The 26638-nt window shown below is 44.1% G+C and overlaps 1 protein-coding gene across 3 annotated transcripts in view; it reads left to right on the top strand.

Moving 5' to 3' along the window:
- Rora (RAR related orphan receptor A) overlaps nt 1-26638 on the top strand; it is a 734084-nt gene that overhangs the window by 542749 nt on the left and 164697 nt on the right. The window lies entirely within an intron of this gene.

Consider the following 26638-nt stretch of genomic DNA (forward strand, 5'->3'; position numbering starts at 1 on the left):
GAGCTGCGTGAGCTTTTGTAGAAGTCTTCTGTGCCACTGGGACACAGATTGTTTTTGTCACCCAGCTTGACAGGTAGCCCTTGATGTTTCTGGTCTTAGTGTCTATACAGGGCCCACAATGTATGCCGGGGGGGGGGGGGCGGACCTCAATCGGTTCTTTCTCTAATAGCCATCAGCCAAATGAGTTCTTCCTTACCATCCGTTGGGTTTTCCTTGAAAATGAAACCGTCCTAACATGCTTCACCATTTTCTTTTCTTTTTCTAAGATGTTAAATTTCAGCTCCCCTTAAGTCCTCTTGACATCTTTTCTTCAAGAAGTTTCACTACCAGTGAAGTATATGAAGTCGTTTCTGTATGGGCTCAAATTTTTCACTTTTAGCCAGGATTCTGGAAACCTTGGTCGAGCCCTGACTGTATAATGGTTGACAACTCGAGTCACCCTGAATTAGTGGTTTCAGTCTGAGCTTCCAAACTGCCCTCCAAAAGAGATTGTTCAACTTACAAATTAATAGGTGTAGTTGCCAAATATATTATCAGACCAGTGTGTCAGGTCACATGTGCACTGCTCAGAGGTGGAAGAACTATCAAGTGAGCCTCAATCATTGTGACACTCAGATGTGTGTGAGCATACACACACACACACACACACATATACACACACCATGGTTTGGGGCAAACCATGCCATAAGTTTCATGACAGGACATGAGATTGCTAGCCTCCAAGAAGTCCATAAACGTAGGCCTCAGATGAGTGAGGTTTCCCGAGCTCTGAAGGTCTCTAAATGCTTTAACTCTATTTGGCTCAGGGGGACAAGTTAAAGCTTGGGGTTTTCTCATGCTAAGCCATCATGCCCAAATTGACTGAGAAATTCTTGCGTCTGTAATGTTTTCTCAATTGTTGATAGCAAACGCTGCTATTAGGTTTTAGAGCGGGAACATGAAACGGCATCTTTACTTGTGGGATAGGGACATATTAGATCAATTTCACACTGTGGTGTGGGATTTCAATTTCGTTTTCATGGTGATTACACAGCTCTGGTCGGACACTTGCAGGAGCACTTTCACTTTGGTCTCCTGCAGGAGCGCTCTGGTTTGTCATTCTGATGAAATAATACTGGGTGGATAATAGCTTTCACTGCCCCCCCACCCCCACCCCTTGAAATCAGCCACTGGTTAGCATTTTAGATTTCTTAATTGTCAAGGAAAACTAGCCATTCACTCCTGACTTCCTGACTTCTTAATCTAACTCTGCTTGGGCAGCTCTGCATTTACTAAAATGTTACACAAGAACAAATATGGAGCTGAAAACCTGCAATGGGAAGGGGATGAGAGGGATGGCTCTGAGGTTAAGCACACTGACCATTATGCTCCCCCTGAGGACCCAAGGGTGGTTCCCAGCATCCATATGGAGTGACTCACAACCACCTTTAACACCGGCTCCAAGGGGGAGCCAACAGCCTCTTCTGGACTCTGTAGACAGCTGCATTCATGGGACAGAAACATATCCATACACATAAATGAAAATTAAAAAGAAAAAGAAAACTTCCAACAGGCCACCCTCTCCAGTTGCTGTGAAGATTGGCATCATAGAATTGTCACCAAACAGAATTAAAATGCAGCCACTACAAGGCAAGCCCAAGGGACATTTAGAAGGCCCTGAGGTTGTGCCAGTGAGACCTGAGCACTGCCATTTCTTCCTATTGTCATCTTTAGTGGCATTTCTTATTCTTCCAGTCCAAGCCTGCCCTGCCTCTTTCCTTTACACACAGAGAGTTACATATGTCTAGAGAATACAGGTGACTCAGTGGTAAGAAGTCAAGTCTTTTTGATCTCAAGTTGATGTGTCAACTTTCCATAAAACCCCTCCCCCAAATACCAACAGAAATATTGTATCCAAATATTCCAAAATATTTTAATATTAACACTAATTGCTACTAACAGATAAGTTAGTGCATCATTTTATGTTTGGATGTAACTGGCTAACACCTAAAGTAAATAATTAAAGCACTGTATTATTTATAAATAGATTCTGATTCTCAGCAGTCAAAATATTTTAGCACAAATCTGAATATTTCTTTTAGGTGCTATCTTTTATATCCCTTTAAAAAGTATTTATTGCACTCATTTAAAATAGAATACTGTGTTCACCTTTCTTCAATGTATCTATATTTTATTATTTTGTGTTTTTAAGTGTTTTGCCTGCATGTATATAAGTGCACCATATGTGTGCCTTCTGTCCAAGGCAGTCAGAAGATGGCTTCAGATCCCCCAGGACTGAAATCACAGAGAGTTGTGAGCTTCCATGTGGGCAATGGGAATCTACTGCTGGGTGCCCCGGGCTCTCTGCAAGAGCAGCAAATTCTCCTAGTCACCCCTCCAACTCCCAAGACCAGAGACATGGCCTTGAATTTGACTTGAAGAAAATGAGTTTGGGGGTCTCTAGTTTTCTTTCTGGGTCTTTGTGAATCCCACAAAATAAACCCAACAATTTGTCACAATTGTTCCTCTCTACTCGGAAGAACCCCCCCCCCCAAAGCCCGTTTTCCAGTGTGTTCTCCTTTTCTGGAAACTACTCTTTGATTGTAGAGTCTCAGCAACCTCAGATTTGAGGCCATTCACACACCAGAGAGACTCAGGCCATTCTTGGCAAGGCTATAGGAGGATGCTTTGGTGATGGAGCTCATAGGTTGCCTTGACAACCCAATTGACTCACAGTAATTATTATTTCAAGTGCTGGCAGAGTGTTTCATTAGCACATTAAGACAGACATGAGTCTTCTTTTAGTGGACCTCCATTCTCACCACTTGGCTCATTGATAAATAATCCAGAAAAAAAAACTGTATGTTTATGCTCATAAAGTCACTGGAAGGTTCATTTGCTAGAGCTATTAGCCATCCCAGACATAAAGCTTGATGACAATGGGACATAACCAAACTGCAAAGGTTCATGCCTCTTACTGCTCTGTGTTAGCAGGTCCTTTAACCTTGAGGCTGCCATAGAATGAGGGGCAGAGCTTGGGTCAGACATGGAAAGCAGAGGCAAACATTCATAGAAAACAACTTAAGATGCAAGTATCAAGTACATCCATTCCAGAAGATTCCACTCATAAGTAGAAAACAAATTTAGCTGGAGTGTAGGGGAAAAGAAAAGACTTAGGCTTTCTCTACAGGATTCAAATGCCATGATCCAAACATCTGGGAACAACCAAGTGAATACAAGGACTTCACCTGGAACCCTAGAAATAAACAGTCCCGATTTTTCACCTTCCTTCGTACTTATTCTGAACAATAACTACATACTCCCTTCAAGAACAACTAGATGCAAGAAGCCAAGTGTCTGGCATAGAGGCTGGAAATGATTTCATTGTTTAGAATCAGTCTGTGAGACTACAGCTACACCCTCCTAAGCGGTTCTGTGACCCATCACATTAACAATAAATGGGCTGTGCTTGGCCCTGGGGGTTCTCCCAAGGCAGACAGTTCTTATAGTCTTAAAACCCAACATCAGGGTGAGGATCTGTGAATTCCATAGAAGTCCAGCATTTCCATCAGCTATCAGATGTTCCACGCAGAGATGAACCCGCTCAGTGTTTCACTAGACTCCAGATTCGTGAACTGACTTTAGGACACAAGTATTTGTGTTCCTTTCTGTCCAAGTTTGATTTCTGTTGCTTTAATAAACACCAAATGGCCAAAACAACTTGGGTAAGAAAGGGTGTGTTTCTTCATTCACTCCAATCACAGTCACGCATGAAGGAAGTCAGGGAAGGAACCCAAGGCAGGAATCTGGAGGCAGGAAGCAAAGCACAGACCATGATGCTGCTTCATGGCTTGCTCCCCATGGCTTGCTCAACTTGCTTTTTTCGTTCTTCCGGTACCACCTCCCCCAGAGGGACTCTCTCCACAGTGTCCTGGCCCTGTCCACATCAATCACTAATCAAGAATCTGTCCCACAATGTAATTGAGGAAATTACGTAATAAAAAAAATATTAAAAAAAAAAAGAATCTGTCCCACAAACTTACATAGAGGCCAGTGCTGAGGCAGCATATTTCTCCATGAAAGTTTCCCTTCCTAGATGACCCTAGTTTGTCTCACAGTGACAAAAACCTAATCAGAACCCTGTCTCATAGCATAGGTTCCAAGGGTATATTAAGGTGTAGTAACTGACTCTTTAAAACAAAAACAATCTGGCCTACCAGTTACTGGTATGTGATTGGTAGAACGAGTACCTAGTTAATAAACTCTTATGGACCATTCATTGGTCTGAACTTTAAGAGACATTTGGGGGCTGTGGAGGATGCTCGGTTGGTAAAGTGTTTCCTGTGACAGCATGAGAACTTCAGTTCAGATTCCAGGCATCCATGGGTTTAGACAAACAAAAGCAGATATGGCAATGCACACCTATGATCCTAGTGGAGGAGAGACAGAGACAGAGGGAGCCTAGGAGTTTCCTGGCCAGCCAGTCTTAGCCAAATCAGTGACCTCCTCGTTCAGTGAGCAACTCTGCCTCAAAAAACAAGATGAGGACAGACCATGGAAGACATCTGCTATTAACCTTTGACCTCCCCACACACATGCACACACATATCCATCCACACAAATACTTATACCATGTGTATGTATGAAAAAGAAAATGGGTCAGGGGAGAAAGAGAGAGGCTAGTTATCTATTATAGAAGCCCGTGTTACCTTTGAATCAACAATGAGAGCAACACACTAGTGGAAAGAGAAGTGCTCTTAGCTGTGGCCAACAGTGGTGTGTGCCACTCACTAGGCACATCTCAGACTCTATATGTTCTGTTTAATGCTAGCTTTATCTCCTCTCATCTTCTCATGAGCTCCATTGGCTTTCGCCCTTGCAACAAGTTTCAGATAAGAAAATGTATCCGAAGAGTGAATCACTTAGCTTAAAGAAGTCAAAAAACTTGTTTCCTCACCCAGCTGGTCCTGGGCAGAGCCCAGACTCAGAACCAGATGAGACTGACTGTTTCTGTGGTGCATGGGAGAGCTGCCCATCTTTAGCATCTTCAGCATGAACCTCATGCTTTGGACCATTTGGTGAGAAGCACTTTTTGAGAGAATTTTACAGATTCTCATGTGTTTCATCATGACCATGGCTTTGTGATGTAGTTCCTGTACCACTCCTGTTCCACAGGTGGGAACTAAGCCACATACACTAGCATGTCCCAAGGGCACAGGAGGTAAAGGCAAAGAGCTCTAACTCCAGATCGTTTCCTCAGAGTGGTTCTCCTGCTCCACAGCAGGAAAGAAAGCCAAGAACAACACAGTCATAGCTACAGCTGTCTGAGGTTTTACTTGAGTAATCATTTTAGGTTTTAGTTTCCCTCTGTTATTGTGTGTGTACATGCGGAGTGTGATGTCTGTGTGCAGGCATGTATGCCAGGGCATATGTGTAGACATTAGAGGGCAACTTTGTACAATCATTTCTCTCTATCCACCTTTGAAGATCTGGGAATTGACCGCAAATTGTTGGGTTTGAACAACAATCTCCGTTACCTACGGAGCCATCTTGTAGACCCCTGGTGTTGGTTTTGTTTGTGTTGCTGGTTTGCTTTGGGTTGGCTTTTTTTTTAATCTTATAACTCTTTCATGTATGGGTAGGCTTTCCCACTTGAAGGTTCAATTTGTTTTAAGACAGAAGAATGTTATTCCTGCCGCATGGAAAAGTTCATCGAACCAAGATGATCTGCTGGCAATTATCCAGCCTTCTCATGTTAAAGAGGATCATGTTTTATCTTTTAGCATTCTAACCTGATCCTTCAAAGACAATGAATAGTCAGTATCACTCTTCATACAACTCAGCTGAGCCCATGGTGAGAGCAATTCATCTGAGGTCCCCAAGCTTCTAGGAGAGCCAGAGCCCTAACCACTAGTCACGTACATGTGTGGTGGCATGAACTGATCTCCCCCTGAGGCAAAAAAAAAATCTTTATTATTGTCAACGCCACGTATAGTTCTCATTCTTTTAGCTCAACCTGATCGTTGATGCTTGATATTCAGTGTCGACACAGACAGTGTGATTCAGCACAGCAAAATTTCCTTGACACCTCAGCCAACCAAGCAAACAAGACTGCAGCCTTGAATCCTTGAAGGCTGGAGTATATCTGAAAGATAAGCAGCTATAGGGCTGGGGAGGTGGATCACTGATCAAGAGCACTTGCTATTCTTGCAAAGCATTAGAGTTGGGTTCCCAAAACCCACACTGGGCAATTCATATATGCCTGTTACTCCAACTCCAGGAGATCAGACACCCTCTTCTGGCCCCCTGTGGACATGAGCACACACATACACAGACACACAGACATGGAAATAAAAACAAAGTAAATCTCTTTTAGAAGATGGCAGCTCGGATTTGCTGATGCTCAATCCTACCTGAACTTGGGAATTGATCTGAGTAGTAATTCTCTGCAGGCAAAGAAAAAAAGTGGAGGAGAAGCAGAGATCCGAATGTGCTTGGAATGTGACAAAAGCCACCACTTAATATTAACTTAACTTAAGCAATTGCCCTGAAACTTTGCACTAACTTTTGGTTATAGTTGCTGCCCATATCTGCACATCATTGTGACTAAGGTTTTCATTTCCTCTTGCCTGAGGTTGCCCAACCGTACCTCCTAATGGAGTGTTCTCTACTTGCTCCACTTCCATCTTTGGGCAATGTTTCTCCTATACAGCAAAGGAAGGCTCCTTTCGTCTTTTACTGGGTTCACCACCTATGCATTTATTCTAGCGTTTAATATCTTAGTCAGCAGCCAAGCGTGATTATTAAAAATGAGCCTGATTATTTGAAATGATTATTATGATATTATGAAGTGATTATTAAAGCTGAGCCTGGCATGGTGACACCATAACCTGGAGTCCCAGAGCTTCAATGACTGAGGGAAGAGATGGATTGCTAACAGATGGAAGCAAAACTGGATGAGGTTGTGAGTTCCAGGCCAGGCTAGGGTGCTTAGTAAGACCCTGTCTCCAACAAACAAACAACTGAGAAATAAATCATCAAACAGAAAATAGATATAGAATAGATGAATAATGGCTTGGATTCTGTAAAGGATGTTAATAGATAAACCTTTCATTTTCAATTTTTACTTTTGGGGTGAGAAGGAGATTTTATGACAAAAAAGTTCTGAAGTTTAATACCAGAAGCTAAGGATGACAAACAAACTGCATGGCAGATAGCAGCCGACACCTGTAAGAAGGCAGGGCTAGGAGGAAGGCAGGTTTACAAGCAGAGATGCTCGTAATTCCTTACCCGTGCCTCGAACTGCATGAGGCCCCATGTAGAAAGTTTGACATATTCCCCTCCATCTCTAATAGCTTAATGTGCAGGGAAAAACAAATCAAACAAAAAGACACCTCCTTTTGAAGATCGTATGTGTGCACGTATATGCCAGAGCATAAACTTGGTCCTTTATTCTTCAAGCACCAGACATCTTCATTTTTGAGACTCTCATTAGGCTGGAATTTGCCAAATAGGCTAAGCCAATTTGCCAGCGAGCTCCAGGCATTTGTCTGTCTCTGCCTCTCCAGCACCAAGACCGTATGCCAACATAACTGGCTTTTTTCATGTGACTTGTGAGCATTGAGCTCAGGTTCTCGAGTTTCCAAGGCCAGCACTGTATCGACTGCCCATCTCCCTAGCACCCCTTGCCTCCCTGTGATTTGAGGGACTCTTTGTAGTAAAAGTGCCACAAGGATATGCTGGATTTGGTTTTTTGTTTCCATGCTGTGTTTTAACACCTTGTGGGCTCAGCTCACAGGTGATGGTCCAAGCTCTTTCTGAGGCCATGGTAAGATCACTAGGTCAGTTGATGGCTCTGGGGACAATGATGTGGACTCATGTGGCTGGAGTCAACTGGTACCAAGGAAGAGATGGATAATGAGAAGATGTGGTTTCCTTTCTCCTGTGACTGACCCACAGAACACATGGAGATGCGGTGGCCTGGAAACATTGCTTTCCTGCCCTGTCACTTAACATCGTTGGAATCCAATGTTTCCTGCCTCAGCCCTTTCTCTGAGCTCAGATGAAACCCTGGTCCATGGATAGAAACTTCTTTTCCGGCTCTTCCTGTGCTGGACTGCATGGAGAGGATGGTTTCTGGGCAGTAAAGATTTCAACCCAAAGAGACAAGTCTATTCTGACAGTAGAGAAGGCACTGGTCCCCTTTGCTCTGTCTCCCCAGCTCTCAGCTCTAATTGTAAGACCAGTTCTTGCCATGTCATTAAAATCAGAGGCATGGAATGAGCCCCGGAGCTTAAAAAATACATATGCGCTTTGAATTCCATGGCTAATGGTTCTCCATGCTTGCTTTCATCCCAGGGCTAATTGGCCAGGGCTCCAGTGATACACTGGAACCTGTGTCTCTCCAGCCCTTTTTAACTCAGCTACAAATAGCTTGATAAAAATTTGAACCCCAAGGTCCAAATCTTGCTCGTGTCTCAGGTAGATGAAGGGAGCTGCCCTGTGTCAGCCCTTTTTCATCATGAGGAGTCTTTCCCTCGAACAACTGGAAAAATGGGGAGAAACTATTTTTCTCACAATTGCTATTTCTTCCTTTCCCTGGGGTGGATTTCTATGGTTCCTCTTAAAGACTAGACAGGTCCCTGTAAGGTGTGTCCACTGCCTGCCCATTCTTTAAGCATCACAAAGTATATTGGATTCATTTATCTGTCTCCCCTTACATCATGTCTTTTTGTGTTGACAAACCTGAAAATCCATTTCTGTTCCCCACCAAGTTGGGGCATTGTCAAAAGTGTTACCAACCTATGCTGTCTGTGCACAGACTGGATAACACCAGCGCCCCTAGAGACGAGGTGAAAACTAAACTCTGTCCCCTGAGGCCAATGAAATAGCTGTTTGGTCCCTGGTGTGAAACTTCCTAATAACTTAACTGGGCAGCCTGTGGGTCCCTGGAGGGCTTCTCCACAAGAGTGTTCCCTCTCTTTGTTAAGATTGCTTATTAAAAATGATTTTATAATGAAGTTGCCTCAAATAGCAGTTCTTTTCCTGGTTGTCCTTGAAGCGGCAGCAAAGAACCTAGAGACAACTGTCTAGGGTTTTCCTCCTTGTTAAAACGTCTCCGTTACCAGGGGTGCTCTTGATTTTTAAGGAGACAGCGTCTAACTGACACGAGTCCCTCTCCACTTGATTGTGTCCCTTAACTCACTGTGCAAGGCATTATTGGTACCTTTGCTTGTCGGGCAGGCGCAGGAATTGAATTGATCTCTGTCGATTGAGGACATGTTAGTCTGCAGTGGAAACCAGACTGTCAGGATTCCCCAGGAGAGCAGAGTGGCTAAGAGATGCCCACTGTCAATCCATCCCTAACTCAACCAAAACAGTGATTTCCAGTGATCTCGTCTCTTTGGTCTCTGATCTCTCCTATTAACTAACCACTTTCCTGCCATAAGGGATGGACATAAAGAGGAATCAAATAATAGTAAAGGCAAGAGTGGGACTGGTTCAGGTTTATAATCCCAGTACTGGGGAGAAGGAAACAAGGTGACCCCTGGGGCTCACTGGCCACCCAGCCCATCCTACTTGGTGGGTTTCAAGGAACATGGAAAGAACAATGCCTAAGGTTAACCTCCAGCCTCTAGCTGTATGTGCATGCATGCACCTGCAAACCCATGGATCCACACACTTACAAATAGTATCAGACTCTGTGTTAGCTACACTATACATATTCATAGATTCTTTGTGCACATGGCAATTAGGAGGTAAATGGGGTTTGGGGTGTTCACATGGTCTATCATCCTGCTTTTTGTCCATATGCTGATTTATTTAACATAAAGAATGGTAAAGTGGTTGTCTGAAAGGTACACCACTGGGTATATCCATCTCCAATATGGCCTCCCGTGGCATTCTCAATAAGTGGAGCAGGAAAAAAAAAAGCTATATGAAGTTGTTAGTGACAGACTCAACCTGAAACACTCTCCTCAAGATAGGTTGGCCTGTCAGATAGTGAATAGATCAGGTATTGAGATGTGACTTGCAGTGTGCATACAGAAGAACAGATATGGTTCTGCAGTGTGCATTCAGGAGCGCACTAGATGTAGCTCACAGTGTGTTTGTGGAAGAACACCAAAGCTAGAGGCACCATGTACATCTTCCAACTACAGAGATCAATCCTGACTGGTTTTGCTCAGAATGACTAAGTACCAAAATTGTGCTTCAAGTAACTGCTTCGATGTAGGAACCATTTCACTTGCTAAGACCATCAGAATGTTGTAATAGGAACCTCAAATACACACAATACAATTAATTTTATGAGAAGGAAAAGAACATAAATAGCCTTTTTTCTCTTCTCTGGAGACACTTTTGAAACATCCTTACACTTAGCAATTGCTGCCTCCTTCTAACCAGTAAGGATAAACAATAAAAAGGCAAATACTACAAAACAAAACAAAAAGCCTGTTAACCTTTTATCATATACTTGAGAGGCAGAGACTGATGAATGTCTGTAAGTTCAAGGCCAGCCTGGTCTACAGAGCGAGCTCCAGGCCAGCCAAGACTATATAGTGATACCATGTCACAACACAAAGCTAAAAGCATGCAACAGTGTCTCTAAAGGTGCACTGTGGCATATTCGTGTGCATATGCACAAGGAAGGGATGGAAAAGGGAAGGAAGTAGGGAGGAAGGGTGGAAATGGAAAAGGATTAGAATTTATATAGACTTTAGGTTGTCAAATTTCTGTTTTCTTACTTTGGAAACCAATGCTTCAGCCAAAGGCTTCTCTAAGCTTCAGCCTGAGAGCTCGCTGCTTCCAAGTGTCCTTCAGTATCTGTCTGATCATAGTGAGGTCAGAGTCTCATTCTGAGGTTTAAAAGCATCTAAAAATCCTTCTAAAGATGCTATTACTAATATTATTGTGGGGGTTGACCTCTCAAACACCATTTGTTCTCATTATTTGTGAGAAGTTTCCAGTACAAAGCGATCAGATTTGCCAGATAAGGTGACGTTCTCAGTTCTCTTCAGTATCTGTGTAAAGCACAGGACAAAGCTTCCTATTAGAGGGTTGGCTGGCCTTTCCAAGAGTGTGAGGTGGAATATTCTGTCACGGGGGATTGTCTATCTTTGTCTGGTCTGTTGAGGAAAAAGCGATCCAAAAATGTTAAACCACTTCTGAAGTAGATATTCTGATAACCCTAGATTATTTAATTGAATTTCAGGCTAAATTCTAGAAAGAATTTTACTGTTCAAGGTCAGAACATGTACTCGCTAGCATCTTTCTGACTACCTGGTGTAGCTTATGTGTGTGCTGTCTTGATTTAGCAGACACTGAGGTTTCAAAGTTGTTTGTTGATGATGGACAAATAGCTCAGTGTGGGAGCTTGTGGCTGTGGGTGCAAGCCAAAGGACCTGAGTTCAAATCCCAGCACCTCAGCAAAGAAGGAAGACATGTCTATATGTGTAATCCCAGTGCTGGGAGGTGGAGTGCGGGTGGTTAGCAACAGGAGAATCCCTGGGGCTTGCTTGCTGCCAACTTGGAGTCTTGAAGGAATAGGTCGATCAAGCAGGACAATTGATACTCTCCTCTTCACTCTGCACATGTGCACAGGTGTGTGTTCCCAAACATGGCATATACACATATTGCACATGGGTCACCCACAGGCTCAAATCTACAGCATACACACATCAAACAGAAGAAAACAAATTGTCTACCTCATGCGTGGCCTTATATTACCACAGTTTCTGTGGATTCTTCCACAGTGGCTGCAGATTCTTCCCTGGAATTCTTTTGTGAATATCCTTTAAGTATCATGCATAGCTGCCTTCCCTGGTTCTGTTTATAACTTTTTCTTGAACCAAGAAAACAAGAGGAACCAAATTATCCCCTGCAGGATCAATTCCTTGAGTGGAAACCTTGCTTATAAATGAGAGAATGAGACGTGACCCAATAAAAGAATCTATTTTAATTTTAATTTATTTCCTGGTGGCCTTTTATGCCTCCTTAGGCGATGACCTAACCAATTCTTTCTTAACACTGATTTTTTTTTTCTTTCCAAGGTCAAAAAGCACTTTGTGGTTATTGTAAAAAGAGAATAAATGGGGGTTTTTTGTTGTTTGTTTTTGGTTTTTTTGTTTTGTTTTTTGTTTTGGGGTTTTTTTTTTCCTGCCACATAAAGCCAGTCTCTTCACAGAAGATGTAAATTCGGTTTTTCTCAGCTTTGCAGTAATTCCTGTCTCATTAGACAGCTATTAGCAGGAAAGACGAGCAGAGTGAAGTACGACCAACTCTAGGGCTTCCATGGTTGAATTTTGGGTAGCTGCTGTCTGTGGTACCCTTCTTCATCCCTTCCTCTCCTCTCTTATATGGAGTCTAATCCACAGGGAGAGGATTGGTTTTCAGGGCATTCCCACTGTCTGCTACATTTTCAGAGGGCAACATGCGAGCAAGGTAAAGACTGTTCTAGAAGGCAGCCCAACCTAAAGACTAAAGCTGGATAGGAAAAGCTAGTTCTCAAATCATGCACGTGCGCATGCGCGAGTGCACACGCACACCACCCCCTCCCCGCTTCACGCCACCCCCATCCCCCAAAGCCAACTCCTGATGGATAAACTCTGAAAGTACTTGGCATGGCCTGATTGTGGGAGTTAGTTACCTAATCCTTCCTATAACTGGAGTGATTTGAAAGACGGGAAGATGTTCTCATTTTCATTATGGGAGTCACTTGGGGACAGTATCACTTAGAAGAATATGTTTTTATTGCCCTAAATTACTTTACCTGAGAGTCTGTTGGTGTGTTTCTCTTAGGTTAGATTTCTCATGAACAAAATGGCCCACATGGGGCCATTTCCACAGTTTTTTCCCAGGGCTTAAACAACTCGAGTGGTCAGCGAGCTGGCAGTCATTCCTTCCTAGAGTCACAGTTCTAAGAGAATGTTCTAGAAGGGAGTTAGCATGCACTGAAACATGGACAGAGCCCTCGAAGCTTTGCGTCGTGATATGATAGCCACCCGTGGTGCTCAACCGTATAGCACCAGGCTTCAAAGCACCTAAAAGCAATCCTGCTGACATCAAAGTTGAATCAGGTCTGCCTCAGCCCGAGCCAAGTGAGGCTCTATCACAGTCTCATCTAAATAGCATGGCGATTCCCAACATTTTTAAGTAAACGGGTGTGTCCTACATGGAATTCCCTGGAGAATAGATGCTGAGACTCATGAAATTAGAGGGTGTGCTCTTAGGAACAATGCCTGTGAGGCGGACAAGTAGGATGATGGGAGGACCCAGGTGCCAAGCTGGGACAGCCTAGATTCAAAAGATGCAGAGGAAGATCAGAAGTGGTCCCAGATGGATGCACGATGAATGCACTGTGTACCAGTCATTCCTGGATGCCAGCCATACCCAGGGAGGCACAGAACCTTGAGCAGGGCAGCTCTCTTTAATTAAGGATAAAGCTCAGGGGGGCAACTCAGCCATGCACCCTCAAGCAATGAACCCTGTGACTGCTGGGGGAATGAGGACCTGGGTGGCACACCATGTACTCACCACAGAGGGCAAACATGGACCTGGGAAAAACGTGTTTTCTTTAGTTAAGATAACCTACATTTTATTGGCTTAGCTAAGACTTAAATGAACACAGTATATGCATAGCCTCAGAATAACAGCATACCCGAATTTAAAAAAAAAATGCTGAATTTAAAAAAAAGAATTTCCTGTTGAATAAGTGTTTTCCATTAGGATCTCTGGTACTAGATGTATGCATTATAAATCATATATGTACAATCCCATAAAATGTTTTCCTTCCCTACACATGGACATTCCAGTGTGTTAACACATTTTTCTCAATTATAAAAAATAAATAACACATGTCCGATGATTGGAGCTCATGTAAAATGGATTCACACAGGAACAAAGAATGACTATAATGACTAGCCACACACGCTGCACTGTCTGCCTGTCTGCCTGCCTGCCTGCCTGCCTGTCTGTCTGTCTGTCTACTGCTGCCCTGTGATTCGGATATACCACCAAAGGGATTTTTGAAGATCCCACTTGTGGACATAGTCTCTCTGGCCATTTGTGAGGGTCTAGCTCCTTTGTTCAGCTGTTCTCATAAATCAAGCCAGGACTGAGTATGAGACCTGCCGTGGCTGTCACACCGGAGCCATTGAGAGTTACTGATCCCGTCCCTCACTTGTCCCGTCGAGCAAGCTTCTCAGCCACAATTAGTGGCGAAGTCGTAACGAGCCTTCGTTTTGTGCCTCAAAATCCTGGCAGAGCCTGTCATCTCTTGACGTCTGTCTGTGACTTCAGAGCACGGGGACCCCCACGACATGAAAACAAACCCATGCCATCTTCCTAAAGTAGCATCCAATGGAGTGTTTCTCTTTCTATACGCTTCACGGGCATGTCCTCAACATTCCTTTCACCACTTTAGGATTGTAGATATGATTGGGAGTGGGGATAACTTTCAGGAGCCAGTTCTCTCCTTCCGTGGTTGGTTTGAGGAATCAACCGTACGTCCTTTCACAGCAAACATTTTTACCTGCGGAGCCATCTCACCAGCCTCACAGAGGCAACATTATATAGCTAGAGCCTGTGTGTTTTGTTTTCCAGCAATCCCTGTGGTTTCCATAGTCCAAAATATGTTTATTTCCCCAGGGACTAGAAAATCCCCAGATGCCATCCAGGTTGGGGACAAAGGCTTCCAGTTTCACGGGTGCTAAAATTACAATATCTGAACCTCTGGGGTTCAGATGGAATCGGGGTTGTTCTAAATGGAATAAAACCTTCTGTGAGTCTCCAGGGTTGCATTTCCGTGCCTCTGCCTTGCAAAGAGAGGGGACATTCTCAGGGTGATAGCAGTGTCCATTCAGATGGTCATTTCCTTTATTCAAAGAGAATTCATGGATTGTAGAACGCTTTGCCTGGGCTGAAAAGCATCATGGTTCTAACAGCTGCTCCCTGGGAAAATCCCCCGGCCATTCTTTTTGGAGCTCCCTGTGTCTGAGGCCCTGGGAAAGGGATTCCCAAGCTGTTCTGGATGGTATTGGCAGCTGGATCTGTCTGTCCTGGGTATTACCATCACAAGGGCCCAGGAACACAGCAGCTTTTCAGGGGTGCAAAAATCCCTGAATCTCACTCTGGGAAGAGGAATCCCACACATCCACTATCAAGCGAGCCATCTAATCTGCCATCAGGCAGAGTAGGTCTAACCCCACCCACCCAACCGCATATTGCAGGCATTGTGCAAGGGAACCTCTTCTTACCACTCATGCTGAGAGTGCAGCTTACAAGGATGCTTTTATACACGCATGTAAGGGAAGCTAATGAACCACAATATAAAGCAGTTGCTATTTTCAATGAACAGGAAGAATTGGCTCCTTAACTTTTAGGGAGGAGTGGGCAGCTTGGAAAAAAACCATATAAACTTCCTTTCTGGTGTGCGTCTGCCAGGATTTCTGCGAGTGATTCACATGCTTGTCAATTACACACCCTTATGGATTCCAGCCACTAGGCAGGTGTCCAAGAAAACGCAAGTCTGAAAATGCTTCTGTTTTCATGAAATGTGTGACTACAGCAAACCTCACGTCTCACGTTCTCTCATGTTCTTACCAAGGAAGGAGACAGGGCCTCTGTCCCTGTCACTGAAGCCAGGAGCCCCTCTCATATAATGAGACCTTGATTCCAATTTGGTGGCCAGATGCAAGAAGGCTGGGGTTTGGTTTCTAAATAGTTATGTTTGTATGTATGTATGTATGTTTGAATGTATGTATGTGTGTGTATATTTATTTATTATTTATTTATTTATCTATTTATTCATTTCCTTTTGGTGTGTGTTACAAAACATAGGTTGGTGTTATAAAATAGGATTTCAAGAGATGAATCACAGTGCTTGCCTAATGTATTACCAGAGAGTCCCAGTAAAGCAGAGGAGGACTTCCTTTCCCCAAAAACGCCAAAATCAAAGCAGCATAGAGCTTGTAGCTGATGCCTATATGGTAAACTGACTTAGGCTGTGCTCCCCCTTGTTGCTCGCTCTTTCTCCCTCTCTCTGACTCCAGATAAAGCTACAACACAAAATACTTGATTTTGTCCTTGAGCTGCTCAATGCTCTGGAAAAGGCAGCTTTTCTACACTGGTAAAGTCATGGCTGTGAACAGTACATCACATAGATTTTCTACAAGATAATGCTAAGTTGAACAAGTCTTTCTAGGGTACACGGCTAAGGCTCCCAGTATCACTGGCATGTTTGGGGAGCAGCTACAAACACTAGTCAATAGTTTTCCCAGTTCTGTACCTTTAGGTAGATTTGTATGTGATTTATAGACTAAAACATCTCAAACTGTTGAATATTTGGTGTTAACAGAGCTGGCCTCATCTGCACCTAAGTAATATTAGCATCCAGAAAGAATAGTTAAAAGACAGTGTGAACTGGGCGCAATCCCTCTTGCGCATGCATGGCTGGATACTGATTTAAGCCAATAATGAAAGAGGGAAATAAAATTAGATAATGGGTGGAATCTGAAAGCAGTCTAGTGTTATACTTGATAGTAAATAATTACTTCTTAACAATGGTAGGTTTGTAATAACAGCCAAGGGTTTGCTCTCAAAAACAATTTATTAGTTAGAGTTTAAGTCTAACTAGTTAGGGGTGAAGGAGCACCGTCAGGGAGATTGACTCTTTAGTGAGAAAGAGTTGACATTAAGCCTGGCATAGTGGTACATGCCTTTAATCCCAGCTCATGGGGGTGGAGGCAGGCAGATTCTCCATATCTGACGCCCACCTGGTCTACATAGTGAGTTCCAGGACAGCTGGAGAGCTACCTAGTGAGACTCCATATCAAAAAATTAAATAAAATAAATGCTAACAATAATCTCTTAAACTCCCACAATCCATACATCAATTTACAGAGTGGGTTGATCATTAGCATACAAGGAAGAAAAAATACTTTAAATTACATTTTATTTTATTTGAGGTAGTTTCTCACCCTATAGGCTAGGCTGGATTCACACTCATGATCCTCCTGCCTCAGCCCTACAAGTGTTGGGATTACATGTGTGTCTGTCTGTGTGTGTGTCCAGTTAAAAATTCCTTGTTAATAACAAGGTTTCCTGACTTTGTTTCTAGTAGCAAAAGGATATAAGCCTTATTTTACTCTTGTTTTGGGATCTTTATAAAAAAAATGTTTTTACTTGCTTGGATGTGTGTGTGAATTCGGGCAAGTGTGTATGTGTGCCAAGGCACATGTGTGGCCGTCAGAGGAAAACCTAGGGGAGAAAATTCTTGCCTTCCATCTTGCTGACCCAAAGTCTCTTATCTTGTTTCTATTACTGTGCTGTGTACCCTAGGTTAGCTGTCCCGTGAGCTTCTGGAAGAATCTTCTGTCTTTAGCTCCCATCTATCTGTAGAGATGCTGGATTGCACATGGGCAATTGTTAAATTTGACTTTTTAAAAGGAGGTTCCGTACGTAGATCAAACCCAAGTGCCGTCATTTTAGAGCATTTCTAGTGTTCATATGGTCATAAAAGCTGACATGTGGGTGTTGAGTGAACATTGTTCACCTGGTAGCCCTCACATCCCTTATGGGACTGAGGACGTTTTTTTTTCAGGAAGGGTGACTGACTGTCCTCTTCTGAGTCAGTTCCATTTGCTTCCAGAACCCTTCAAACTTGGGTCCTTTCCCACTCCCTCAGGCTACCTACAGCTTGTCCTTTAAAAGACTCATTAACAGCCTACCCTCTGGGGAACAACTCAGTTTTCTAAATCCAGACCAGCAACTGCCTGTCGGGTGTTCATTCTGGGCTGTGTGGCCCTAAATCAACTTTTTCTTTATTGAATGCGATATTCCCAAGTAGTGTGCGAAGTCCCAGGGTGATGTCTCTACTTGTTCTTGCTTACACCGTGCTGCAGGGGCTTAGCAAGGTTCTTGGCTTACAGGGACTTTCTGTTAGTAGGCTCAAATGGTTGTCAAGGCTGAAACAGGTGAACATGGCTAAGGGGTTGGGCTAGAACCACCAGGCATTTCTTTAGTGTCTCTCCCACAGACCTGTTGTCATTGACGTGGATATGCCAAACATCACAGTGAAAAAAATGGACAGTTTCCTTCATATGAAAAGATGAATCCTGCTTAGCATTTTAACAAAAACTCTTTTAGCACAAAATTAGCCAAGCTCTCTTACAAGTAGGAGCTAGTCTCACATTTGCACAATAATGGTTTTATAATTGGGAGTTCTTCAAAGACCAACTCCCTGCTTAAAATAAGATAAAATGTAGTTGTACAAACATATGAAGAAATCAAAAACCTACCAAACCTACCAAAGGACTTTTACCTGATAGTGGAGTCTGTGGGGTGACTAGCCCAAGAAATGGGTACTCTTTCTCCTGCTTGTTATTAAAACTAGCTTTTCTGATCTGTTGGATATGTGTGTGTGTGTGTGTGTGTGTGTGTGTGTGTGTGTGTGTGTGTTGGAGATAGATAGATAGATAGATAGATAGATAGATAGATAGATAGATAGATGCATCATTGCATTTATTAATTCAGGAATTCTAGTGACTTACGATGTCCATTTAGGATGAATTATAAATCAGAGCACCCACATACATATCCTTCTGTTTTCCTTTATTTTCTTGGTTGCTTTCTTTTTCTTCTTCCTCCTCCTCCTCCTCTCCCTTCTCTTCTTCCTCCTCCATCCTTCTAAGACAAGCCAGAAAGATAGAATAGTGCATAGATGTTCAATGTAAGCACTTTCCGGGGGTTCCCACTTCCCCCACAGACTCCTGGGAGCCCCTAGAAAGAGCTGTGCATGGAGAGCAGCTAGTAATGTCTCTAACACAAGAACTGCGGAGGAAGAGCAGAGAGGAGACTGGGCTGTGGTCCACAGACGTGCAGAGCTCAGTGTAATGATCTGTGTCTATTTCGCCCTGAGCACAACACCTCACTCATTTGTGTCCCTTTAACACCGTGCCCCACCCTGTGTGCTATTTGCCTGCTACTGCCCATGAAATCAGAGGACAACCTCAGATGCCTGGCTTCACCTTTCATTCTGTGTGAGGTAGTCTCTTTGTTTGCTGATGCACGTGCTAGACAAGCTGACCGGTGAGCTTCCTGGAGTCCTCCCATCACCACATCCCATCTTGCCCTAGGAACGCTAAGATTCCAGATGTACACTCCCATGCCTGAGTTTCACAGCAAGTTCCCTCTCTTCAGCACCTCTTTTTAATTCTTAACAAATAAGCCTTCTAGTTCACTTACAAGCCCAGATAACAGTCCTGTAGCTGGGCAGATACAAACAGAGAGGGACATTCCCTTCTGGTTCCCATGGAGACATTTTTGAAGTGTCCAATTCTGGTTCTGCTTCTTGTAGAACTGGTTTTGGGGGCCCTCAAATGTAGCCCAACCTGACTGAAGGACTATTCTCTAGTCCCCCAGTGAAAGAAGAGTCTGCTTCCCTGGTTTCCTTTATGGGATTGTGTTCTGTGCCTTTGTCCAGAGCTGTTCTGGGATTCCTGCCTGGCAGTTGTCACAGAGAGAGCTACTTCCGAAGTGTTGGCAAAAGCTTTGTTAGACCCACTAAGGAGCCCCATCCAAAATGAACCAAGGAGGAGGGAACCATCAGGAGGAGGAGATGAACTCAAGGGCAGCTCTCCTGCTCACCCAGGCTCTTCTTTCACAAGCCAACCTCCGACCTAGGCGATCTGAAGACCATGGCCTTTTACTTTGTTTGGAAACCCTAGGGGTTTGTGGTTACAAATATCTGCAGTTCTGTGCACCAACCTGCACAGCCCATCCTGCAAACGACCGGCAGACACAGGACCCATATTGCTCACGAATCCCACTATTCCACGGCGTTTCTCTTCGTCTAATTATACCAAGAAGACAGTCTCTGGTGAGCAATAGCCTCTCTGCGAAGACTTTGTAGTCGAGCCCCAAACCAAGGGCTTTTCTCTATCCCAGCTTGAGTGTGGTATTTTAATAAATGGTCTCTCAGCCTCCTGGGGTGCTGGCCTATGGCTTTATCTGTTACTGTTCCTTCTCTTTTGACTCAGGACCTCATTTGGGTTGGCTTGCTTGGGCAGACGGTGACATACCTGTCCAGCAGATCCCATCCAAATCACAGTGTGGTCAGGCTACGGTGTTTATCTTTTCCAGTCGGATGCTTGGATGTTGTGCATTGTGCTGTCCAAACTCAGTAAGAGTCCAAGTGCTCCACCATATACATACATACATACATACATACATACATACATACATACAAAACAAGAACTGAGGAAATGGTCCAATGACTTCAGACCCCTATCTATAACCCACATCAGTGCCGAGTGGAGTGGGTATGGCAAGCTGCCTACAAAAGGCAAAGACAGAGGATGTCAAGAGCAAACTGACTAATGGGACTACCCATGTGAGCGAGCTCGTGGTGGGACTACCCCTGTGAGCGAGCTCGTGGTGGGACTACCCCTGTGAGCGAGCTCGTGGTGGGACTACCCCTGTGAGCGAGCTCGTGGTGGGACTACCCCTGTGAGCGAGCTCGTGGTGGGACTACCCCTGTGAGCGAGCTCGTGGTGGGACTACCCCTGTGAGCGAGCTCGTGGTACTCAAGTACTGAGTTTTGAGAATATGTGCAAAAAGGAGGAAGTTTCCTATTTCACAGGTTTGGTTACAGGTTTTTTTGTTTTTTTTTTTTGTTTGTTTTTTTTAAGAAGGTGAAAACGATTTCTAAAGGTGGAGGGATTTCGAGACTCCTTTTGTGCGCCTCCTGTAGTATATTATCCATTAATTACTCACCTCACTCTCTGATGGACCTCCTAGCTCCCTTGCTAGATTGCAAACATATTGAAGGTGACATGGGTGTCTATTTTTGTGTGCCTACAAGCTCTTCGGACCATCATTTAATGAAACAAAACAGAGTATGTGGTGCCAGCTTGTAAGACCAGCACTTCAAGGCTGAGGTGAAAGGAAGTAGGGGTGACCCTGTTGCTTGGTGGAAGAGTTCCCACTTAGTATGCAAAGGAAGGAAGGAAGGAAGGAAGGAAGGAAGGGAGGGAGGGAGGGAGGGAGGGAGGGAGGGAGGGAGGGAGGAAGGAAGGAAGGAAGGAAGGAAGGAAGGAAGGAAGGAAGGAAGGAGTCAGCAAGATGATTCAGTGGGTAAAGAGCCAAGCCTGACAAACTGAGTATGATCCCTGGGACTTATATGGAAGACAGAAAGAACTGACTCCCACAATTAGTTGTCCTCTGACCCCCAAACACATGCTATATAGCATGTGTGCTCCACCATATACATACATACATACATACATACATACAAAACAAGGACTGAGGAAATGGTCCAATGACTTCAGACCCCTATCTATAACCCACATCAGTGCCGAGTGGAGTGGGTATGGCAAGCTGCCTACAAAAGGCAAAGACAGAGGATGTCAAGAGCAAACTGACTAATGGGACTACCCATGTGAGCGAGCTCGTGGTGGGACTACCCCTGTGAGCGAGCTCGTGGTGGGACTACCCCTGTGAGCGAGCTCGTGGTGTGATTGAGAGTGCCTGCCTCACTGAATAAGGGGGGAAGCAATAGAGCACACTTCTGTACATCAACCATTTGCCTTCACACTCACACACATGTACATGCAAACACACACATGCATACCACACATACATATATGCATATATACCACACACACACACACACACACGTGTGCCACAAACACACACACATTTTTTAAATGTAAGAGAGACCTTTAATTAAAACAAGAAGTAAGGAAAATAGATACACACAGCTGGAGAGGCCTCAGTGGCCCTGCGTCCTGGTCCTTCATCATCTGTGTCCTGGCTGTATGATTGGATCTCCATCCAGGCCTGTTTGCCTGGATCCATGAATGAGATTTCCCAAACCTCTTCCTTCCTGAACCCCAACTCTCACCACCCTCCCTTCCCCACCACCCCCAGAGAGCTAGAGTTATTTCAGTCTTCATCATCAACTCTCTACTCTTCCTGGGCTTCAAAACTGGATCATCCAATCTCTCCAGTTTGGGCAGACAATATTGATTTTTTTTAAAGCCTCCCATTACATATCTGAAAGAATCCTGAATGAAGGGTTACTGTAAATCACTAATACAGCCATTAAGTATTAAGTTCCTTAGGGGACCTCCTCTTCAATCTACCAGAATGGCTTAATCTATTTTGTTTTAAATTAAAAGACCCAAACATGCTCACCAATCGAGTCAGCGAGAGCTGCAGACAGCATGGTGTGCATCGCTCTTGAGCTGAGGCCTGCACCAAGAGCCTGTAGGAATGTCTAAGGGTTGCTGCATCTATGCCTGAGGCTAGGGGTGTTTTTCCTTGCTGTGTAAAATCTGTGAGTAAAATCTGATCAAAATTATCACCCAGCGAGGCAAAGAGGCTAGAGATGCTAAATAAACTGGTATACTGTGGAAAACCTTGGGTGGAGTGGGTTCACCTTTCTATATGTTGGGTCTGAGTGGCAGTCATTCTATGGTTGGTTTTGTTTCTTTACACCATTGAGCATCAACCTCAGGACTCTGTGCGTGCTGGGCAGGCTCTCTACCTCTGAATTTTGTGTGTGTGTGTGTGTGTGTGTAGGAGAGAGCAGTTGCATGTATCCTAGCCCTAGCATTCACTGTTTGAGTGCCCACTGCACACAAGACGATCTTCAAGGTGCTGTCGTATTGTATAGTGCTAGCACTGCCTCTCTGTATCTCCTCCCTCCCTGGAGCTTTGAGTCCTTGGTAGCACACCATAGGTGCTCTTGAAGCAGCCCTGTGAGCTTCTGGAAAGAGCTTGCCAGACTGAAGAACTCAGGTACAACTTCCTAGATACCAGGGCTGTAACAGGTACAGCCTGGGATCAGTTTTCTTCTGAGCCTTAAGACACATTCTTCAAGACCTCAGAAACAGGGTCATTTCAAAACTAGAAAATACTGACATGAAACTGGGAGACCCCATCCATTCTCTCAAGGTTTTAGTCCTTTATATTTTCAAGATATTTTAAAAAGTCACTTAAGAGTTCATATCTTATGCTTAGTGCTATGCTAACTGCAACAGAAGAAATGTACGGTAAACAAGAGTATTGACTCTCTCTACTGTGTCTATAACACATTGTCACAAGCTTGGACTTAGCGCACAGTTACTCTCTTTTCTGCATGTGTGCTCGGGAAGGGCTGCCTGAATACAGGTGCATGTGAACACATGTGTATGGAGGCCAAAGGGTAACCTCAAGTGTTGTCCCTCGGGATAATTAGCCTGTTTCTTGAGACGAGATCTCTCACTGGAACCTATGGCCTGTCGGGTAGCCTAGGGTACTGAGTACTTTGCATGTCACCATACCTGGCTTTTTCCTGTGGGTTCTGGGACTCAGTTCTTCATTAAGTCCCAAACCAATTTCACTGGTCTGACACCAAACTGACTACGGGATAAGTTCCTTCCAGGGGACCTAGCTGCCTTTTTCCTCTTCCAGTTTCAAAGGCCCCTGTGTTCCTTGCCACGTAGCCCTCTCCTTCATCTTCAGGGCTGACACCATCCACTCTGCTTACATTGTGTATCTGTCCATCTCTTGCTTCCCTCATATAAGCACCTTATGAAGCCATAATGATCTGTTTCGAGATATTTAATCATAATCTCCAACGTGCCTTTGCATCAAATACCATATCTGCAAGTTGTAGCCGTTAGGATGTAAACCTGCTGGGGAGGGGGACCACACGGTGACATTTTCAGCCGCCCCCCCCCCCTGCAACAAAGGCCCATGCATTTCTGGTTTCAAAGAGCCTAGGTTCCAGTTTTACAACAAAGGACGAAGGAGGGTAGGAGTGCATTTGTTTGCTTGCTTGTTTGCTTAGGGTGCTTCATTCTAAATCATACAGTTTCTGGGGAAATGAACGTGTGCAGTCAAATCTGGTGACGACGGCTGTTACATTCAAATTGTGTCAAGGCTAAAAATAAATCCTCTCCTTATAAAATGCTACCTCTCAAACAAAAGTTAGCTGTGCCACCAAACATTTCAAGCTGTAAGCCCAAACCATCCCATTATCCATAGTTCAGCACAAAAAGATTACATTGTTTGAAAAAAAAAAAGAAAAAGGAAAAGGAAAAAATCAGACTTCTCCATTCTTGGCCTGTAAATGGCACTGATCTATAAGTCTATATGCCTCAGTTTCCTGGAATTAAGGTGACAGGAATCTTAAATCCACCCACCCGCGACAAAGCCACAGCTTTCGGAGTAGAGAGGAGAAGCCTGGGCCTTGTGGGAAATTTAGCTCCCCAGGTTGGGGTTACCTGGCAAACTTTTCCTCCTGTCAGAGAGTTACCTTGTCACCTCTTAGAGTTTTGGAAATTTCAAAAATGAGACATGATACTCTAGGATGCCTGGAACATAAATTATAGCATTGGGTAAAGAAGAAAGTCAAGAGGAAATGGAAGGGATCTGGCACATCAGCAAGAAATACATTAGAGGCCAAAATGGAGGTGGGGTGGCTCAGTAGGGCTGGAGATGCAGGTGTGGTTGGACTTATAACGGAGAAACCACAGCAGAAAGGAACGGTGCCTTGAAAAACCCAGGAGCTCCTGGGGAAATCACTGTGGGCGTTTCCTCTGCTTCCACCACCTATATGTAACCCCGAGGTCTTTTTGAGCACCCTCTGTGAAAAGAAGGAGGTATCTGGAGGACACATGAGGACACAGTAGCATAGACACTGCAGGGGCCAACCAATCGATGTACAGCTGATAATGATTGTCGCTTTATGATCAGAGTGAGGTGGCCACCCAACTCTTTTTCCTTTCAAATTATTATCATTTTATTTTATGTGTGTATAGCAGTGCCCATAAAGGCCAGAAGAGAGAGCATCCGACCCTCTGGAACTGGAGTTACAGATGGTTGTAAGTTGCCACGTAAGTGCTGGGAACCAAATTTGGGTCCTCTGCAAGAGTGTCCAATGTTCCTAATGACTGAGTGCCAAAGGCCTCTCAGTCTTACCCCTCCCTTTTTGTGGTACCTCTTCTTATTCCATGGTTCCCTTCCCACTAAAAGCTGCTCTTGATCAAACTTTCGGGGAGCAGTGGAAATGGCTGAGTCAGGACAGCGCTTGCTTTGCAAGCCTTGGGGAATCTGAGTTCAGTCCCCAGAACCCATATAAAAAAGCAATCCAGACATTTGGCATATACTTGTAACCCCAGTGCTGGGGCTAGGGAGACAGAGACAGGCAGGTCTCTGGAACTTTCTGGCAGGCCAGCCTATGCAAATTATGAGTTCCAAGCCAATGAGAGACAGCTCACCAGTTAAGAGCATCCACATGGTGGCTCACAACCATCTGAAACTCTAGTTCCAGGGAATCCAATGCCTTTTTTTGGACTCTGTGGGCACTGGCCATACATGTGATACATAGACCCACATGCAAGCAAAATGCTCACACACATAAAAATAAATAAATCTTAAAATTGTTCAGTTAGTTGGTTAATTAAAAATAAGGTGGACAAGGTTCTGAGCAACAGTTCAAGATTGACCTCTGGCCAACTCACACACAGGTGTGCACACATCTGAACGTGCACATATGAATATATAAGTGCATACACACAAAGAAAATATCACTTTGTAAATTTCTGATTTGATTGACACCATCTATGTGTTCAAATACACAAGAAGGCACACATGGAGATGAGCACCCACCACATCCCAAAGCATGACCCGGTATCTATAGTTCATGTGCAGCGCCAATTTCCCAAGCAAACCCATACTGGATCAAGAGCGGAGGCTTTGCCAATCAGTTGAGATTTGTCTGCAGGCTCATAGGTCATTTCCCCTGGCATGCTAGAAAATTCACTTTCAAAGTAGTTCAGAACCTGCAGAAATGAAAGCCTGCACTGTAACACTGCAGAGGCAAAAACCGGGGTCACCCAGATCAGGCTTCCTGGCTGAACTCTGGAGATTATGAAGTGAGCCCTGTTGTTGGAAACCTGGATGAGCATCAAAGTCTGCCATCATTTTTATTGACAGGTGCCAGGGGCTTGGGTAACACAGGGCAGGACGGGACCATATCGCTAAGCTTGTCAAACTGAGAAGCAAGTGGATGGGAGGGGAGCAGGAGGTGGCTCTGATCATTGTTACATTTTGCTACAAATGGACCTATTTGTGATGTGGGAAGTAATTAAAACTGTAGCCATGTGGTTTGTGTTAAATGTTAAGGGTTTCAAAATAGTTACCATGTTCTGTTCCCTCGATGGAAATGTGCCTCTCCGCCACTTAATTATGGAGGGGGGAAAACATGGATGGGATTGGTTTTCTAGGAGGAAAATGAATATAAAAAAAGAAAATGTGTCATTTTGAGGGGGTTTTGAGAGGACTTACCATGGCTTTTCTGGAAGGGTATATATGTAAATTGCAGAATCATCAAGATTAACTAGGAACTTTACAGTGGGCGTTAAGACACTCCCATGTATTCCCAGGACCGACCAACCTGCATCCAGTTAACTCATAAGCCTGTGGTCTTCTTTTATTAAGTCGTCCCATTCTATTTGTGTAACTATCTGGCTTTTATAAATTTATTCTGTCTGCTCACTTGGAAATCTAGCCTCTAACACTCTCTATCCTTTGTCTCTCCCCCAATCCCCAGACCTTTCTTAGACTGTTAATTATCTATAGCAAGTTTACAGCTAGACAAACTGAAGCTAAA

This window comes from Mus caroli, unplaced genomic scaffold (assembly GCF_978045245.1).
Source record: "Mus caroli unplaced genomic scaffold, Mus_caroli_1 scaffold_11, whole genome shotgun sequence".
In the NCBI taxonomy this organism is placed as follows: Eukaryota; Metazoa; Chordata; class Mammalia; order Rodentia; family Muridae; genus Mus; species Mus caroli.